This window comes from Stenella coeruleoalba (assembly GCF_951394435.1).
Source record: "Stenella coeruleoalba genome assembly, chromosome: 6".
Taxonomy (NCBI): domain Eukaryota; kingdom Metazoa; phylum Chordata; class Mammalia; order Artiodactyla; family Delphinidae; genus Stenella; species Stenella coeruleoalba.
Window position 1 is genome coordinate 15,763,714 of NC_137151.1, and position 21,190 is coordinate 15,784,903.

Sequence of the window (21,190 nt, forward strand, 5' to 3'; positions counted from 1 at the left end):
CATAAAGTAGGAAGGATGGAGCTAAAAAAAGAGTCCAGTTTTTGTATCCATCTCTTTGTGGGGAGTTACTGTTTAATGACTATGGAGTTTCAGTTTGAGAAGATGAAAAAGGTTCTGGAGATGGATGGTGATGATAGTTGCACAGCAGTATAACTGTACTTAATACCACTGAGAGTACACTTAAAAATTATTAAAATGGTAACTTTTATTTTACGCATATTTTGTCACAATTTTAAAAATGTAAATAATAGCAACATTCATCATAGGAACAGATACATTAAGTGACTTTAGAAAGTTTTAGTGTCCAAAGGAAGAAAACCACAAAAGTTTACCAGAGGATTTCTAAGACCACTTGAAGGAAATAGGGAATCACTGCATTCCTGTTAAGCATGATTCAATATGGAAAAAATGGTCATTTCCTAAATTAATCTAAAAATTTTAAGTAATTCCAATAAAAATCCTAACAGAACTCTTTTTCCTTGAACTGATAAAATTATCTTGAAATTCATCTGGAAAAATAATCATATGTAGATAGAATAACTTTAAAAAAAGAAAAATAATGATGGATGCCAGATACTAAAATTTAATATAAATCTGTGCTAATGAAAATTGTGGAATATTAATAAGAAAGGAAATATTAATAAACAAAACTATATTTCAAAAAAATTCCATTTACACACATATCGACAAATTGTTTATATTTTGAACCCAAATTCTCATTATACCTTCTTTCTGTAAGAACGCCAACAGGGGTTTCACACAACACTCCAATGAGGTGATTTCATGGTCTCTATGGTGCCAAATCAAAGAGCCAATTTTTCCATTATTTTACAGGAATTCTCAACAGCATTCTAATCCATCAACCAATATATCCTCCCAGGAAAGTCTTTCCTGTGACACCACACTCTCCTGTTTTTTATCCGGCATTGCTAGCCACTTCTCCATTTTCTTTACTGGTTTCTTCTTAGGCTTACCTCTAAACTATGGAGTTCCCCCAGGCTAGGCTCGGGCCCACCCTTTTTCTCAACGTGAACACTATTTCTAGGGATAGCATTTAATCTCATTTTATATCACTCAAAATATTTTAATCAGTTTTATATGTTAAATGTTTAAAATGGAGGGACCGGGAGGATGGCGGAAGAGTAAGACGCGGATATCACATTCCTCGCCACAGGTACATCAGAAATACATCTACACGTGGAACAACTCCTACAGAACACCTACTGAACGCTGGCAGAAGACCTCAGACCTCCCAAAAGGCAAGAAACTCCCCACGTACCTGGGTAGGGCAAAAGGAAAAACAGAGACCAAATAAGAGGGACGGGACGGCACCAGTGGGAGGGAGCTGTGAAGGAGGAAGTTTCCACACACTAGGAGGCCCTTCGCGGGTGGAGACCGTGGGTGGCGGAAGGGGGAGCTTCAAAGGCAAGGAGGACAGCGCAGCAACAGGGATGCGGAGGGAAAAGCGGAGAGATTCCCACACAGAGCATCGGTGCTGACCAGCACTCACCAGTCTGAGAGGCTCGTCTGCTCACCCGCCGGGGCGGGCGGGGCTGGGAGCTGAGGCTCGGGTTTCGGTCAGACGCAGGGAGAGGACTGGGGTTGGCGGCTTGAACACAGCCTGAAGGAGTTAGTGCGCCAAAGCTAGCCGGGAGGGAGTCCAGGAAAAAGTCTGGAGCTGCCGAAGAGGCAAGAGACTTTTTCTTGCTTCTTTGTTTCCTGGTGTGCGAGGAGAGGGGATTCAGAGCGCTGCTTAAAGGAGCTCCAGAGACGGGCGCGAGCCGCGGCTATCAGCTCAGACCCCAGAGACGGGCATGGGACGCTAAGGCTGCTGCCGCCGCCACCAAGAAACCTGTGAGCGAGCACAGGTCACTCTCCACACCTCCCTTCCGGGGAGCCTGTGCAGCCCGCCACTGCCAGGGTCCCAGGATCGAGTGACAACTTCCCCGGGAGAACGCACGACGCGCCTCAGGCTGGTGCAACGTCACGCCGGCCTCTGCTCCCGCAGGCCCGCCCCGCACTCCGTGCCCCGCCCTCCCGCCCCGCACTCCGTGCCCCGCCCCTCCGCCCCGCCCCGCCCCGCCCCGCCCCGCCCCGCCTTAGTGAGCCACCGCCCCTGAATCAGCGGCATCTTTAACCCCATCCTGTCTGAGCGAAGAACAGACGCCCTCCAGCGACCTACACGCAGAGGCGGGGCCAAATCCAAAGCTGAACCCCGGGAGCTGTGAGAACAAAGAAGAGAAAGAGAAATTTCTCCCAGCAGCCTCAGGGGCAGCAGATTAAATCTCCATAATCAACTTGATGTACCCTGCATGTGTGGAATACCTGAACAGACAAGGAATCATCCCAAATTGAGGAGGTGGACTTTGGGAGCAAGATAGATTATTTTTTCCCCTTTTCCTCTTTTTGTGAGTATGTATGTGTATGCTTCTGTGTGAGATTTTGTCTGTATAGCTTTGCTTTCACCATTTGTCCTAGAGCTCTATCCGTCTGTTGCTTTTTTTTTTCTTTTTAAAAAGTTTTTTTCTTAATAATTATTTTTTATTTTAATAACTTTACTTTATTTTATCTTACTTTATTTTATTTTATTTTACCCTCTTTCTTTCTTTCTACTTTTTCTCCCTTTTATTCTGAGCCGTGTGGATGAAAGGCTCTTGGTGCTCCAGCCAGGAATCAGTGCTGTGCCTCTGAGATGGGAGAGCCAACTTCAGGACACTGGTCCACAAGAGACTTCCCAGCTCCATGTAATATCAAAAAGCGAAAATCTCCGAGAGATCTCCATCTCAACACCAAGACCCACCTTCACTCAACGACCAGCAAGCTACAATGCTGGACACCATATGCCAAACAACTAGCAGGACAGGAACACAACCCCACCCATTAGCAGAGAGGCTGCCTAAAATCATAAGGCCACAGACACCCCAGAACACACCACCAGACGTGGACCTGCCCACCAGAAAGACAAGATCCAGCCTCATCCACCAGAACGCAGGCACTAGTCCGCTCCACCAGGAAGCCTACACAACCCACTGAACCAACTTTAGCCACTGGGGACAGACACCAAAAACAACAGGAACTATGAACCTGCAGGCTGCAAAAAGGATACCCCAAACACAGTAAGATAAGCAAAATGAGAAGACAGAAAAACACACAGCAGATGCAGAAGTAAGGTAAAAACCCACCAAGCCTAACAAATGAAGAGGAAATAGGCAGTCTAGCTGAAAAAGAATTCAGAATAATGATAGTAAAGATGATCCAAAATCTTGGAAATAGAATAGAGAAAAAGCAAGAAACATTTAACAAGGACCTAGAAGAACTAAAGAGGAAACAAGCAATGATGAACAACACAATAAATGAAATTAAAAATACTCTGGAAGGGATCAATAACAGAATAACTGAGGCAGAAGAACGGATAAGTGACCTGGAAGATAAAATAGTGGAAATAACTACTGCAGAGCAGAATAAAGAAAAAAGAAGGAAAAGAACTGAGGACAGGCTCAGAGACCTCTGGGACAACATTAAACACACCAACATTCGAATTTTAGGGGTCCCAGAAGAAGAAGAGAAAAAGAAAGGGACTGAGGAAATTTTTGAAGAGATTATAGTTGAAAACTTCCTTAATATGGGAAAGGAATAGTTAATCAAGTCCAGGAAGCACAGAGAGTCCCATACAGGATAAATCCAAGGAGAAAGATGCCAAGACACATATTAATAAAGCTATCAAAAATTAAATACAAAGAAAACATTTTAAAAGCAAAAAATCCTTAACAAAGTACTAGCAAACAGAATCCAACAGCACATTAAAATGATCATACACCATGATCAAGTGGGGTTTATCCCAGGAATGCAAGGATTCTTCAATATATGCAAATCAATCAACGTGATACACAATATTAACAAATTGAAGGAGAAAAACTATATGATCATCTCAATAGATGCAGAGAACGCTTTCGACAAAATTCAACACCCATTTATGATAAAAACCCTGCAGAAAGTAGGCATAGAGGGAACTTTCCTCAACATAATAAAGGCCATATATGAGAAACCCACAGCCAACATTGTCCTCAATGGTGAAAAACTGAAACCATTTCTACTAAGACCAGGAAAAAGACAAGGTTGCCCACACTCACCGCTATTATTCAACATAGTTCTAGAATTTTTAGCCACAGCAATCAGAAAAGAAAAAGAAATAAAAGGAATCCAAATCAGAAAAGAAGAAGTAAAGCTGTCACTGTTTGCAGATGACATGATACTATACATAGAGAATCCCAAAGATGCTACCAGAAAACTACTAGAGCTAATCAATGAATTTGGTAAAGTAGCAGGATACAAAATTAATGCACAGAAATCTCTTGCATTCCTATACACTAATGACGAAAAATCTGAAAGTGAAATTAAGGAAACACTCCCATTTACCACTGCAACAAAAAGAATAAAATATCTAGGAATAAACTTACCTAAGGAGACAAAAGACCTGTATGCAGAAAATTATAAGATACTGACGAAAGAAATTAAAGAGGATACAAACAGATGGAGAGATACACCATGTTCTTGGATTGGAAGAATCAACATTGTGAAAATGACTCTACTACCCAAAGCAATCTACAGATTCAATGCAATCCTTATCAAACTACCACTGGCAATTTTCACAGAACTAGAACAAAAAATTTCACAATTTGTATGGAAACACAAAAGACCTCGAATAGCCAAAGCAATCTTGAGAACGAAAAACGGAGCTGTAGTAATCAGGTTCCCTGACTTCAGACTATATTACAAAGCTACAGTAATCAAGACAGTATGGTACTGGCACAAAAACAGAAAAATAGATCAATGGAACAGGATAGAAAGCCAAGAGATAAACCCACGCACATATGGTCACCTTATCTTTGATAAAGGAGGCAAGAATATACAGTGGAGAAAAGACAACCTCTTCAGTAAGTGGTGCTGGGAACACTGGACAGGTACATGTAAAAGTATGAGATTAGAACACTCCCTAACACCATACACAAAAATAAGCTCAAAATGGATTAAAGACCTAAATGTAAGGCCAAACACTATAAAACTCTTAGAGGAAAACATAGGCAGAACCCTCTATGACATAAATCACAGCAAGATCCTTTTGGACCCACCTCCTAGAGAAATGAAAATAAAAACAAAAATAAACAAATGGGACCTAATGAAACTTAAAAGCTTTTGCACAGCAAAGGAAACCATACAGAAGACGAAAAGACAACCCTCAGAATGGGAGAAACTATTTGCAAACAAAACAACCGATAAAGGATTAATCTCCAAAATATACAAGCAGCTCATGCAGCTCAATAACAAAAAAACAAAAAACCCAATCCAAAAATGGGCAGAAGACCTAAATAGACATTTCTCCAGAGAAGATATACAGACTACCAACAAACACATGAAAGAATGCTCAACATCATTAATCATTAGAGAAATGCAAATCAAAACTACAATGAGATATCATCTCACACCGGTCAGAATGGCCATCATCAAAAAATCTAGAAATAATAAATGCTGGAGAGAGTGTGGAGAAAAGGGAACCCTCTTGCACCGTTGGTGGGAATGTAAACTGATACAGCCACTGTGGAGAACAGTGTGGAGGTTCTTTAAAAAACTACAAACAGAACTACCATATGACAAAGCAATCCCACTACTGGGCATATACCCTGAGAAAACCATAATTCAAAAAGAGTCATGTACCACAATGTTCATTGCAGGTCTATTTACAATAGCCAGGAGATGGAAACAACCTATGTGTTCACCATTGGATGAATGGATAAAGAAGATGTGGCACATATATACAATGGAATATTACTCAGCCATAAAAAGAAACGAAATTGAGTTATTTGTTGTGAGGTGGATGGACCTAGAGTCTGTCATACAGAGTGAAGTAAGTCAGAGACAGAAAAACAAATACCGTATGCTAACACATATATATGGAATCTAAGAAAAAAATAAAGGTCATGAAGAACCTAGGGGCAAGATGGGAATAAAGACACAGACCTACTAGAGAATGGACTTGAGGATATGGGGAGCGGGAAGGGTAAGCTGTGACAAAGTGAGGAAGTGGCATGGACATATATACACTACCAAACGTAAAATAGCTAGTGGGAAGCAGCCGCATAGCACAGGGAGATCAGCTCAGTGCTCTGTGACCACCTAGAGGGGTGGGATAGGGAGGGTGGGAGGGAGGGAGATGCAACAGTGAAGAGATATGGGAACAGATGTATACGTATAACTTATTCACTTTGTTATAAAGCAGAAACTAACACACCATTGTAAAGCAATTATACTCCAATAAAGATGTTAAAAAATGTTTAAAATGAATTCATGGACAAGATATTAAAAAATAAAAACAAACTGATCTCTAAGTAAACAGATAGCTTAAGGTATCACCATATCCTTCGAGCTGCCTACCCTCTCCCTCTATATGTGTAACACCTTTATTTTAATGTGTCATCACTTGTTACTTGTAGTACTTATTGCTTCTCAGATGCATGCCATTCACAGTTTCCCATATTTTTTTCTCTTCTTGGATGACAATTCCATCTTAAGTAGAGTACGTATTTTGACCAAAGGTTTTACGTTTCTCGAAATTGGGTTTCTTATTAGGTGGTTTCCGTCCACCTAGTTGGATAGTCCCTTAGTTCTCAGTGCAGTCCATGAACCAGCAGAGTCTAAAGCTGACCTTTAGATGCTGTTGAATGCCTTCTGAAAGCATGCTTGAAATAAAAATTATTTAGCCTCATTCCAGACCTTCTGAATCTCCATGGCCACGCCCAGCCCAACAATGTCTCTTAACAAGCTGTCCAGATAATTCTGCTGTATGCTAAAGTTTCACAAACATTCCCGAGGTTAGTGCTACTCAGAGAATGGTCAGTGTCACCTCTGAGATAGTATAAATGCAAATAATTCAGCACCATCACAGACCTACTGAGTTTCTGGGTCCTGAACAGTCTTTGTTTTAACAAGCTTCCAGATGATTCCTGTGCACACTAGAAGTTGAGAATCTCAATTGTAGAGATTAATTCCTACAGTTCTGGAACTGTTAAAATGATGCACTTCAGCTTCAGTGAAATTTGGTGAACACATTATGGCTTAGCAGCTTTGGAGTCAGTACATCTGGATTTTAAATTCCAATTACATACTTACTAGGTCTATTACATATACAATTGAAATAATATTTTAAAATTATGAATCCAACTGATAGTGCCTGAGACACAGTGGTCCCTTTTATTATCTTCCTCTGTATTTGTTATTTACCAAATCAAGTTTTAATCTCAATTGAGTTCCACCTCAACTGCATGTGAGACCATTTCACACTCATCTTGCATCCCCAACACCTAGTACAGCACATAGTAAGTGTTCACAAAACATCTGGACTGACACACTATGCTCAGCTTTATACTTTGAGAGTGAAGAATAGGGTCTTTAATCTTGAGGGATGCATCTCTGCCATTTGAGGAAAAGGAGATGAACTAGCTCTCTGCCTTTGAAATCTAAAGAGAAAAGACATCCCAGGAGAGTAGTTTTCGACTCATCTCAGGAGCTGTATGTTTGTTGTTTAAAGAGCACTAAAAGAATCTCAGTGATCTACAAACTGGATCAACAGGCCTAAATTTCTGGGGTTCATTAGCCAGCATGAGTTGCTAATAAGCCAGACCATCATCTTTGAGCTTGATTTCAGATGAGAAGGCTGAAAACATTATCTTCCGCTAAGTCTTCCCAAAGTTCTAATATTTTAGCAAACTAACCTCTTGCCTATGAGGACGTCAAGGAATCTAGTCATTTCTCATTGTACCCACGATGCCCAGCACAGTTTTTGGTACATGGTGCGTCAATCCACATTCACCAATGATATGAACGTAATAGACTAAGAAACTATTTTGGGGGCTTTGTATAATACTTTATATTTACCTTGCAGTTACTTTCAGAATTTCAACTTTTAATTTTCAGTACTATTATATCAATAGATATAAAACTACTTTTATATGAAAATGTGATATAAAACTATCTTGACAACAGATTATCCATGTCCAATGTGGAATATTCAGTGTAGAGAGAGAGAAAATAGTAAACCTAGCAACCTGGTCTACATACATTCCCTGTGTGTCTTAAGATAAGGCTTTCATTTTCTTAGGCATCAAACAGAAATAGCAGCATATGCCCAAATAATGCCATCGGACCTTGTCTGATGCAGTCAGCATGTCACAACACCCATCCCCACTTTTCTGCCTCCTAGATAAAACAGCTTTGCTTTGCTCATATACACAATAGAAGTGATATTACCAATTTGCATATGGTATCTGTGAGCCTTGAAAGAAATAGTGCAAGTGAAAACTGTTCATAAACTATTTAGTCTATTAAATTTTGTAACCATCTCTCTCAAATTTGAAGAATAAAGAAAACGTATATAATTGTTCATGAGTATTAACTGTCATTGAGTCAGGAAAAGTAGTTCCTTTGAAACAGACAGGTTTATAAGACTTTTGTAAACTCTTAATGGACAGATACATTTTTGAAGTCTCAGCCTGTTGCGAAGATAGATGTCAGCTTATACTGGATGATGGATGGAAGGAGGAAGGGAGGGAGGAATGAGGGAAGGAAGGAAGGATTGGGAAGGACTCCAGATGAGTTTACTGCCTTTAGATAAGTGACAATCCTAGCAGTCTAGTTGGAGAGATCAAAAGATCATTAAAGAATAGAAGAAAAAAGAAACAGAAAAAATATTCTTAAAAAATTAAAATTGTAGTGTAAGAAGCTGAATGTGATAGGAATCCAGAGAAGAGAAGAGAACCCCGGTGGTGTTAAATTTCAGGTATGCTAAAGACCAAATCTATATTGACCCTTTCCTAGTTAAAGAAGACTTGGATCAGGAAGGGCTTATATGTGAAAGACAGAAGAAGTTCACCCCAGGCTGAGGGAAACCCCATTCCTTGTTAACTCAAGTTGAACAAGGTGTGTTTAATTTGCTTCCTTTTCTAGTGGTTAGTTACAGGTTGCCATTGCCCAGGAGTCAAATAAGATTCCACACAGAGGTTAAGAAAATAGTAGAGCCATTGGCAAAGCAGGGCTGGCTGAAAGGAACAAGTGATGCTATAGCTACAAGCCAAGTTCAAAGCCAGCATTATTAATTTGCTCTTCATAACACAACTGACCTTTAGATACTGCTGAGCAGCTGGGGACAAATTTGGCAATTCACCAGATCTCCTTATTTTAACTAACTGCACTTCTACGTCACTACTACCAGCCCCCAAGCCAAAAACCTTCCCAGTAAGTCAGTACTGGGTGGGATCTGGAAATCCCTCTCCTCCTCAGGAAGAAGCGCCATTTTTCAGTTGCGCTCACCAGAGGAATAGTCGGTGGCTAGGAAGAATTCTCTTTCAGTAGAAAAGCCTTTGGGGTTCTCAGGAGTAGACACTAATATTGAAATAGAAATAGACACATTTGACATAGCTCAAAACTTGATTTTTTTCACACATTTATTTATTGAGCATCTATTATTTTTAACCCAGAAAAAATGTAATAAACTTTGAAAATTAAGCATTTCTTTGTTAAAATTTTCAACAATGCCCTTTAAATAGCAGGAATGGAGGTAGGCCACTTTTTTTTTTTTTCAAATTAAAACACAGTATGTGTGTAGGAGAAAATCTTTCTAATTCTTCCTCCACGTGCAGAAATTTAATATCATAAAAGGGCACCTATAGCGAGGACATCAATTTTACAACTTTTTCTTCAAAAAAAAAAACAAAAAAGAAGCAGACATCAATGAAGTGGAGCAGAACAGGAACTAAATGGGCTTTTAATTATTTTTATCAATTTTGCCATTAAAAATTTTAATAAGTATCATACAGGTATTTAAAAAGGAAAGAAATAATTTATATTTTCACTGTGCTAATCAATATTCCTGTGCTCCTTTTATTTGGAGATGTAAAGAATATGTTAACTTCTCTATTGCTCTGTAATGGTTATAACCAATTCTAACACATATATGCTATACATACATACCCTGCAGTGAAGAAAAAAGAAATTAACAGAGATGTGGACATTTTATTTAAATCTGCAGTAACATAGTATCCTGGCTATTTTCTAGAAACCCCATGGACCAAGAATAACTGAATAAACCCAAGGTAAATTGCACTTCACCTGCATAAGTATGCATCATGCATCATTTGTGCTCTGCTTAAAAGAGGATTTCTCTGGCTGAAATTTTTGTGTGGGTGAGTAAGGCAATTACTCGCCTGAAAGCCAGTCAATGTTTCTATTCATCTGCTGAGAGAGTCTTTTTTTCCCCTGTCTGTGAATACAGTAGCCAGTATCTGCAGCCTTCGGAAGAATGTCCCCTCAGAACTGCTAGTTACAAGACCATCCCCCAATCTTTCAAAAGAGGTTTGCTCTAAATGTTCATTTTGGTGGAATTATTAGAGAGTTTAAATCTAATTTTTAAAAACTTTTTGCATGTCTTATATTTTCTTTCTCCAAAAGACATACATAAAATTCAATCAACTTTATGTCTGCGTGGAGGAGGTGGAGATGGGGAGTGACAAACCACCTGCCAGGAAGAGATAACCAACTGTCCCTCCTGAAAATCATCACTGCTTTGGCCACATGATAGACATCATCAGCTCAGTTTCTGGTGATATTTACTAGCATAATAAAAGCATTCTGAGAATTTGGGTATGCTTAATAGTTATCTCAAACCAACCATAAGCTCTCTCCTCATAAAATACATTGATGTAAAGATCCCACGTTTATAGTTACAAGTAATAAGTTTACCATAGAGACCCATGTCATTTTTCATTTTGTTAAGTCTTTTAGAAGAGATTTGTGAAGATAAACTTAAGAACAGTTCTTCAAAGAAGAAAAACTGTAAATACTATACAGGAGGCTCCCTTCCCCAAAAAAGCAACAAACAAAGGGGAGAGGGGCAGAGAGAGAGAACAAAGCTAAACAGTAATTCTCCCAGATTTAAATTTACAAAACCTAATCCAAACTAAACACAATCTACCTACTAGCATACAAACTCCATGAATCTTGTTTCTTTTTTCACTCTATCCATAGTACTAACAGAGCCTGATACACAGTAGAATCTCAATGTATATTTGGTAAATAAATAAGTAAATCTCAAAAAACCAGAAGTATATTTTTTCCATAGGTCAACCTCCTGGTTAATGTACAGTGTGATGGCCTTGTGGGCCTCTCTAGAATGATCCATTGATGCCCCCATGTTTGCATGAGGCCCCTTTCCTAGTCTGTTCATGGCACCTTGGCTTACCCCCATGGTAGCACTTATTAAACTGCATCTGATGGTCCAGATTTGTGTCTCTTCCACTAGACTATCACTTTAATGAATAAATATTTATTGAATGAGGGGGGATGACTGGCTTAGAATACACACTACTAGTGAGATTGAGGGTCTTCCTTCTCAGGAAATATATATTTCTTTCTCCAACTTTATTTAAATATAACTGACATAATATTCTGTGAGATTTAGGTATACAAAGCAATAATTTGATACACTTAGGTACTGTGAAATAATTACCACAGTAGAATCAGTTAACACCTCTATCATTTCATAAAAGGAGCATTTATTTTTCGTGAGAACATTTAAGATCTACTCTCCTAGCAACTTTCAAGTATACAATACAGTATTGTTAACTACAACTTATTCATCTTGTAACTGGAAGTCTGTACTCTTTGACAGTCATCTCCCCATTTCCTCACCCCCTTGCCCCTGGCGACCTCTCTGTTTCTATGAGTTTGGCTTGTTTAGATTCCACGTGTAAGTGATATCATACAGTATTTGCCTTTCTCTTTCTGACTTATCTCACTTAGCATAATGCCCTCAAGGTCCATCCACATTGTCGCAAACGGTAGGATTTCCTTCTTTCTCCTGGCTGAAAAATATTCCATTGTATATACGTAACTATACCTCATCTTCCTTATCCATTCATCCATAGATGGACACTTCAGTTGTTTCCATATCTTGGTTAATGTGAATAATGCCTTAATTAACATCTCTTTGAGATCCTGACTTCATGATGTCCCTTCATATATTCCCAGAAGTGGGATTGTTGCATCACGTGGTAGTTCTGTTTTACACTTTTTGATGAACCTCCATACTGTTCTGCATAGTGGCTATACCGATTTACATTCCCACCGACAGTGCGCAAGGGTTCCCATTTCTCTACGTCCTCGTCAACACTCATTATTTCTTGTCTTTTTGATGACAGCCATTCTGACATGTGTGAGATAATATCTCAATCTGGTTTTGACTTGTGTTCCCCTAATGATTAGGGATGTTGAGCCCTTTTTTAATGTACCTGTTGGCTATTTGTACGTTTTCTTTGAAAAAATGTCTATTCAGGTCCTCTGTCCATTTTTCCATCAGATTTTTGTTTTGTTTTGTTTTCTTTGTTTTGCTTGCTATAGAGTTGTATGAGTTTCTCACATAATTTGGGTATTAATTCCTAATCAGATTTAGTATTTGGCAATATTTTCTCCCAAGGAAAAATATGTTTCTTTTGTTGTGGTTTTCCATGTTAAAAAATTGCTTATCTCTTTCCTTTGATTTGGTTGTTAGGGGAAGATAAAGCATATCAAAACAAAGTGCTTTCTGAAAGACTTGGTTTCCTCCTTCAACACAAACAGAGATTTACGGATGTCTGTGTTGATTCAGATTTCAGTGATCAAATATGAACTTTCAGAAGATCACCCAGGATATGTGAATCCAACATAACTGTCCTTCTTCTCTCCTTTTTCTCTCTTTTCAAAAGATCATCTCTGAATCTCCATTGTAACTCTCTCCATTTACTAGATGCATTACTCTAATGATGCCTGTGTTATTAAGTCCCACAGTTTCTGAACAATTCAACATTACCTTTTATTCTTTTTTTACCAGAAGATTGTCTGTACTACATGATGGTACCACAGTACATTTGGGGAATATAAAGGAAACACCGCTTTCTCCAAGTTGAATGGTAAGAAACAGAACTGGTCTCAATTTACAGAGAAAGTCACTGACTATATCCTGACTACAGTCTTATATGCAGAAAAACTGTTCAGCAATCAGAAAGAGGTAAATGTCAGCAGTGCCCTTTTAGTTCATAACAACTCTGATTCCCAATACACACAAATTCTTATTGAAGAAATGAACATATAAGGAAACATAGGGCTAAGACTATTAAATATCTTAATTGTAAAACTTATTTTCCTTACTTTGATTCCATGTTCATCAAGCAACTTCTAGATGTTCATTTAGTTTCCTTGAAATGCCTGCCAATAGAGACAGAAAGACTTGACCAGAATGACCTAAGTCCTACAGGCTGGAAGCACAGGGAACTCTGCTCAATATTATGTAACAACCTAAATGGGAAAAGAATTTGGAAAAGGATAGATACATGTATATGTCTAATTGAATCACTTTGCTGTATACCTGAAACTATCACAACATTGTTAGTCAACTATACTCCAATATAAAATAAAAAGTTTTAAAAAAAGACTTAAACAGCACTAAGGAAAGTTAGACCAGTAACTGATCATAATGAAGGATGGGATACATACATGACATTATTTAAATGGAATAAAGATTCTCTCCAGAAATATTTTACAACAGGACCTGATGCTGCCTGTCTTGGATAGTTAAAGAAAAATTCTATAAGGAAGCAATGCTTGACCTGAATGACCACTTAAAACACTTTCCAGTTCTAGATTGTTCCAGTTATGTAAACTTACAGGAAAGGCAATCAATTTCCCTAGTTTTAAGAATGAGAAAAAGTCTACACTATGTAATGGATTTGGGGGAATGGACAGTGACACAGTGCTATAGACCATAAAGTCCAGTCATATCAAGGTCTTGGTATTTCTGAATGTGTTGAAAAGTAATGAGCCTACAATGAAGATCTGATCAGTGACCATTTCATACTCATAAAAGATCAGTTCTGAAATTTTCTTGCTTATGTAACTCACAAAAGTATCCAAGTAGTAGTAATTTCATTCTTACTGATAAATGGGTTTAAGACTCATACATCCATCATTCACATAAAGGTAGTAGTGGAAAAGATATATGAATAAAGAAAATATATTGATAGAGTGGGCATATAAGTTGTTCTGGAACATAAGTATTATGATAGCAGTATAGAGCTAGACTGTGCTTTACCCAATATTTCTAGAGGAAAACCAAAATACACCATTAATTTACTGGCTATTGGAAATTTGTGGTGAGTAAAATGCTACATGCAATGTTGGTTAATAAAGCTTAACGGCAAAAATTTTTATGTATCTATATTTAGTAACATTTTATTAATAGCCTTGAATATTTAGTCTGGGGTAGATTGACGAAGTGATACGTGATAAAGGGGCAAATCCAGATCTATGGTTAGATAACAAACATTGGTCTCTCCTTTGTGTATCAGAGGTGGAAAGATGGGCAGATTAGCAGTTATTAGCCTGCCTCAGAGACTGAAAAGATGATTTGTCTTATCTTCATCTCCTTCAAGGGGAAAAAAGGAGCTCTCTTTGTTGGCCTGAAAGAAGTGTCTCCACCACAAGTAATATGAGAGTGTTAAAGAAATCAGAAACAAACATACTGCATGTGCCTAATCATTGATATGTCATGATTTAGGGGGAAAAAAAAGAAATGTAGGGGCTTCCCTGGTGGCGCAGTGGTTGAGAGTCCGCCTGACGATGCAGGGGACGTGGGTTCGTGCCCCGGTCCGGGAAGATCCCACATGCTGCGGAGCGGCTGGGCCCGTGAGCCATGGCCGCTGAGCCTGCGCGTCCAGAGCCTGTGCTCCGCACCGGGAGAGGCCACAACAGTGAGAGGACTGCGTAACGCAAAAAAAAAAAAAAAAAAAGAAATGTCTTTCCCCAAACGTATATTGTATCACCTTAGAGATATGCTGACTAATCCTGTATAAGTGATATCTTTTGGCTTAAGACAATGGTCTTACAGGCTATTTTCAATTTTGTTCTCATCTCTGCTTTAGGTTAGGTCCCAAATACATGCATCAATCTGTAATCTTGAATGGTTTAGTAAGATTTGAGCCAATCTTCACATAGAGGTTCTGTACGCCCGGAAGCAGGAAACTTAAATACTAAATACTTCTACTCCACAACTGATTTGCAGTGGATCACGTGACTTCAGGAAATTTTCTGCCAAATATTTGCAAATTACAATCCTTTTGTATAAAAAGTATATTGAAACAGGATACTCTTGATCAAACACACAGTTATCTAGTCCAGGATTCCAACAAGATCAGAATAACACTGGAGACTTCAGAGGTGAGCATTGTTTATAGGATTCATGATTATCAAAATGCTTTTTTTTAAATAACTTACTTTTCAACTATCGTTACCTGAACAGGCATTAAGAATTTTCTCACCATTGTCTCAGTAGTTTTACTTTCTTACCCAATATTTTATCATGAAAAATTTTAAACATACAGAAAAGTGGAGGAAAATGCACAGTGAACATCTATCTACCCAGCAGCTAGATTCCAGAATTATTATTTTGTTATATATGTAACGTTTTTTAGGTAAAATTTACATAGAGTAAAATGTACAAATCTCAAATTAATCAGGTATCATTATTTTCCATTTGTTTTGAAATCTGTCTCTCTCAAATTTCAGTGAAACCTCATGGATCACACCCTTACTCCCATTTTCTGATACCCTGGGACTTGGCTAATCGTTGTTCTCTATATACACACCCTTAATCATTTCATGAATGCTGACTTTACAATCCTACATATTCTGTCTTTCCAGAGTGAAGAAATCCAATTATTAAAATCTCATCAATTCTTCTAGTTCACAAATACATACTTGAATTTGTACTCGAATATTTCAGTAAGGTTTTAGCAAAGTCTCAAATAGAGGTCTTGCACACGCAGAAGAAGCAGGAAATGTAAATTTTATAAGCTGCTACTGCACCTCTGGTTTGTAATATATCAATGTCATGTGACTTAAGGAAATTCCCTCAAAAGGATTTGCGCATTATCACTTCTTCGCTAACAGAAGCACATCCACACTGGCTACTTTCTCAGTGATCTTATTCATTTTTAATGGACAGTAAAAACACCAGCAAAGTGACCATTCAAAATAATGAGCATTTCTATAGAGCTTAACAATAAACTTCACTTTCTTCTCCTCTGTCACCTCACTCTCACCACCCCCAGTCCACAGCCTTACCTCTCTCCTCCACACACACCCTCTGTTCCTTTCCTCAAATCCTATTCCAATTGCCATTGTCAAGAATACGTCAATACTAGTTCAATTTTCAATACTTATATATTTTTTCACTTTAAACTTTACAGGCCATGTAACACAGGAAAATAAATCATATTTAAAAATTGCAAAGTGAAAATGATGTGGCTCTACATGTATACTATAAAAAGAAATTTAGGTAAATGTGTCTAAATCTACACAGGATCCTAGGAAGAATTAAATCCAGTTTCTCTTACACTGAAGCAAACATATTAACACAAAAACTGCGTCAGCCAAAAGTCTCTCCATATGTTATTAAAAGCCATTGCTTTGTAAACTTTAATGATGTTTGCATACCAGTGTTAGAACCCATAATAACTCTTTCTCAGAGTATTTTATTATAAAAATAAAACAGTGAGGCAGTTTCCTCATGGAGGAATGAAAAAAGAGCAAATATAAATAAATTAAGTAGAGCAAAGACAATGATTTAAAATTTAACAGCTCATTTATTAGAGCTAATGTAAAAAGTTCCCTAAATAATACATGGAAATGTAAGTACAGCATAGAGCATGCATAAAAATTAACATACGCATGTTAACCTGTGAGAAAGAAATAAAGGCAATGAAGAAACAACAGATAAGGAAAATGTTCATTAACTACAATGGGTCATTACTTTATTTCCACTAATATTTTAATCACAAATTGCAAATGTGACTATAGGGCAAAGAGAAGCAGCTATAATGTAATTACGTGTGGCAACCACAACACAAATTGTTCCTGGGTTTTATTTGCAGCAATTGTAGCTCTAGGTACAAGACTGAGACAGTAGTGCAGAGCAAGGCCCTCTCTTTTTCCATTCCTAGCAAAAAGAGAAAGCCAGAAAGGAGGACTGACCAATTTAACAATGTTCTTTGCTTGCTGAGATCAATTGATCTTTAATCCACCAAGTGCGGTGCTGCTTACCTGCTTGAAATGAAAAGTGTTTCATCTAACAATGGCATGCCTTTCCTCATTGGATTTCTATGTAGAAAGGTCACTAGTGTAACTTGCACACATTCCAAAGTGTTAATATATACTAAAAGAATTTTTAAATTAATCAACACATATATAATTATCCCTCCTACTACACCCTCACTTTTACTGCCTATTGTATGTTCTTTAATATCTGCATTTGGATATCACAGTTCTAATATTATAGACAATGTATCTTTCAGCTTATTAATAGTAGATGTTAATTACCTTTTTAAAAAACAACACAATAAAGATATAGTAGGTGATGTGTGAAAGAGTAGGAGTTAAGAACCTAGTGGCACTGTGAAAAGACACATGCCCTGCATCTACTCTGCCATTTGCCTAAATTTATGACTAAATTCCTGAAGTTTGGTTTCCTCATTCACAGGGTTCATAAGAGGACCAACTTCAGAGTGTTGCTATGGGGTTTAAATGAGATAACGAGTTTCAAGCCCCTAGCACAGAGCCAAGCATGTTATGGACATACAGTTAATGCTAACTAGCTATTATGATAATTAGTTACAAACCCACACTTCAGATGTTAAAACACAATGGATAGGAAACACCACTGAGAAGCTGAGAGTCTGATATAAATGAGCAATTGTTGCAGTTTTAGTGAATGTGACATTTTAAAAGAAAGGGAAGATCCCACATGCCGCAGAGCGGCTGGGACCGTGAGCCATGGCCACTGAGCCTGCATGTCCGGAGCCTGTGCTCTGCAATGGGAGAGGCCACAAAAGTCAGAGGCCCACATACCGCAAAATAAATAAATGAATAAAATAAAATAAAATAAAAGTATAAAGAGAAATGATGTAAAGAATAAAGTAGAAATTAATCTGATATTGACTCAAATCCATTGATCCCATTGGTCCTAACTGAAGCCTCTTCCTCTGTGTGGTACCTGTGGACAGGGAATGTTGCCTGCCATTCCAGTAAATACGAATGCTGCCTGCCATCCCTGTTCTACAAGGATCAAGTCGTTAGCCACTGTGCTACCCACAAAAGGTGCCTCCTCAGGCAATTCAGCATGGAGAAAAACAAGAAGTATTCTGTGCTTTGTATACTTGCCCTAGAGAGTTGAGACGAACATCTAAGGAATAATTTCAATGAGCCCAGAATCATGCGTCTTCTCATACACAGAAAAGTATTAAAATCATTAACTTGAGATGTCTGTTCCTTGTGATTAGCAGTAATCTTTTGATGTCCAATTACATTTTTTTTTTTCCAGCAAAAAACTCCTACATATCCTGGCTCATCCATTACCTCTTCAGAGTAGCTCCTCAGAACTATCTGAGAGGATATCTCCCAGATATAGCTCTCAGTATAATCCCCAAATAAAACTGAACTCTCAGCTTTTAGGTTGTACGATTTTCTTCAGTCAACATACCTTAGATGTACAGGTTTATAATCATACATATTAACTTGTAGTTTTCCTTTTCCTTGAAACCTATTTCAGAAGCATCTATTTTCCTATAGCAACATTGTAACATAGTTTATATTCTAACAACAACAAAAATACATTTACTTTTCTCTTTCTCACTGAGCCAAAAGCTAGTTTTGTCCCGTTTTATCATAACTGATTAACATATTCCCTTCACAGATAATACCATGTACCCTTAATTAAAAGTGCAGGAAAAATTGCTTGGTGCCTAAAAGTCTGACAGGTTAAAATATGAGGTCATGTTCTGACTTACTGAGGCCACTCAGAGGTTATCAACAAAAAATTAACAGGGCTTTTGAGAGATAATGCATTATGTATAAGCTGATGGGTCCTCTCTGTTCAATTGTTTTAATAGCAACATGACCAGGTTAAACAAATCAGGGTGTTACAGAGAACAGGCTTATTGTGAAAGTAATTTGCATTTGTCACCAAAAATTATTAAGGTATGTCATTAACAGCCATGTTACATAGAAAATACGCAAAAATTTTCAACACACTGATATAGATTCTCCTTCTTTCTGTGAATTCTTTACTTAGAATTGCTAAAGACTTTGATATTGAGGTGAAAACTGACAGTTATTTTGCTTGTAATTAAAAAACAATCACAATCCAATACATGTGTACACACACTCAGGGAACCACATTTTTAGCTATGGTCAGACTGATCAGAAATCAATGCTGGTTCCAGGGAACTCTGCTCCGTGTTATGTGGCAGTCCAGATGGGACAGGAGTCTGGAGGAGAATGAATACATGTATATGTATGGCTGAGTCACTTTCCTGTGCACCTGAAACTATCACAACGTTGTTAATTGGCTATACTCCAACATAAAAATAAAAGTTAAAAAAAAAAAGAAGAAGAAATCAATGCTGGTTATTTGGTACCAACCCAGTAATGGCACCTTCAGACTAAACACTGAACTTAGATTAGTATTTAATTAGATTGATTAATCAATCAACAAAACCTCTAATAGAATTGTATCATATACTTCATACGTAAGATAAATAAGCAATAGTTACCAAGAGTGACTACTTATTATTCAGACTTCAAAAAACTTGACCAATATAAACAGTAAATAATAAACACAGTTAAGAGTTAGCATGAGAGTCCGCCAACATATACCTTAAGCAGATATCACTTCCTAGCTGCTAGGATTTCAATAAAACTGTCCATCCAAAAATGTAATGCTCTGTATCACAAATTTTTTCATTCACGTATTTCAGTCTGATTATAAATTAAAGTTTAAGTTATTAAGGTGGTGATATTATTACTGCATGCTTCAAAACGATTATTATAATACTGTAATTGAGTCTGCATCAGCTCTGAGCAGACTACGATAGTAGAAAGCTATACTCTCTACGATATAGAAAGCTATACTCACTTTGCACTTAGAAAAGAAGCCAGGACCAGAAGTGAGATTAGAATTAAGAAGTGAGCTAGTAACAGGACTAAGAGAAAAAGCATGGCCAGATTACAAGATCCAATCCAAGAAAGGCACGTGAATGGGGTTCATTAGAAGTTAGAAAATATTCAAATGCCAATATCATATTGTAAATGCACATATAGATATAATCCTTATCCCAAAATGGAGAGGGACAAAAAGTCTGTCCATATTTAAAGATTGAGACAAGGTTCTGCTGTAAAGAGGGGAATAAGACACAAGACAGGAATGGTATTTTGCTGAAGAGACTTACTTAAACCAAAATATATCTCAAAGTCTACCAATGCTGTTGGTTTAAAACAAGAGCTTAAATGTGGATGTTATCTTCTATCTCCAAACAGAGGATATCCAGCCTCTTCTTCGATATTTAACTAGGTTCTGGTATATTTCAAGGAAAGTTAGCTGGTGAGATACTACAGTTGCCTATGAGGGTTACCTCCTAGATTGGATCCCCTGAGGAGCAAACCCTCACGGCTCTAAATGCCAGATGAAAGAATTGGGCCCTAGCCTATAAAATTTTTTGTAGGCAAGACACTATGAATATAAAATAATAAATATAGCTTTGTAATATTAGTTGGAGTGGGATTCAGGGAAAAAAAGATTTCATGAGTTTTTAATTCTACTTTCAGAAACCAAAAGCAAATATGACCCACTGAGGGAACAATTTTTAATACTAGTCATTCAGATATTAGAAAGGAAAATATAAAACTCTTTATTTATAGATGACATGATTGTCTACATAGAAAAACAATCCCAGTGAATATAGAGAAAAGTCCTAGAACTAGTAAGTAGGTTTAGCAAAGTCAAAGGATATTCAATTATTATATAAAAATCAGTTGTGTGTATGTGTAATGTGCGTATATGTGTACGTATATATACAACATATATATGTTTAAAAAATATTGCCATTTACAATAGCGTCAACAATATGAAGTACTTAGGGATAGATTTAATGAAATTTATGCCAAGACTTGTTAGCTGACAACTACTTTTCAGAGAGAAATTAACGGGTATCAAAACAAATGAGAAGGCTTCCCTGATGGCACAATGGTTGGGAGTCCGCCTGCTGATGCAGGGGACGCA

The 21,190-nt window shown here is 37.6% G+C and overlaps 1 protein-coding gene across 17 annotated transcripts in view; it reads right to left on the reverse strand.

Annotated features, from left to right (window-relative positions):
* Nucleotides 1-21,190, reverse strand: part of DPP10 (dipeptidyl peptidase like 10) — a 1,578,941-nt gene that overhangs the window by 516,208 nt on the left and 1,041,543 nt on the right. Inside the window, exon 1 of one of the 17 annotated variants that reach the window (XM_079923992.1) lies at nucleotides 13,231-13,267. The exons of 15 other annotated variants lie outside the window; for them this stretch is intronic. The gene's annotated coding sequence lies outside the window, so the exon portion shown is untranslated. Of the gene's footprint in view, nucleotides 1-1,510; nucleotides 1,930-13,230; nucleotides 13,268-21,190 lie in introns of those variants that run through there. One more of the 17 variants, XM_079923991.1, reaches the window with a different exon arrangement.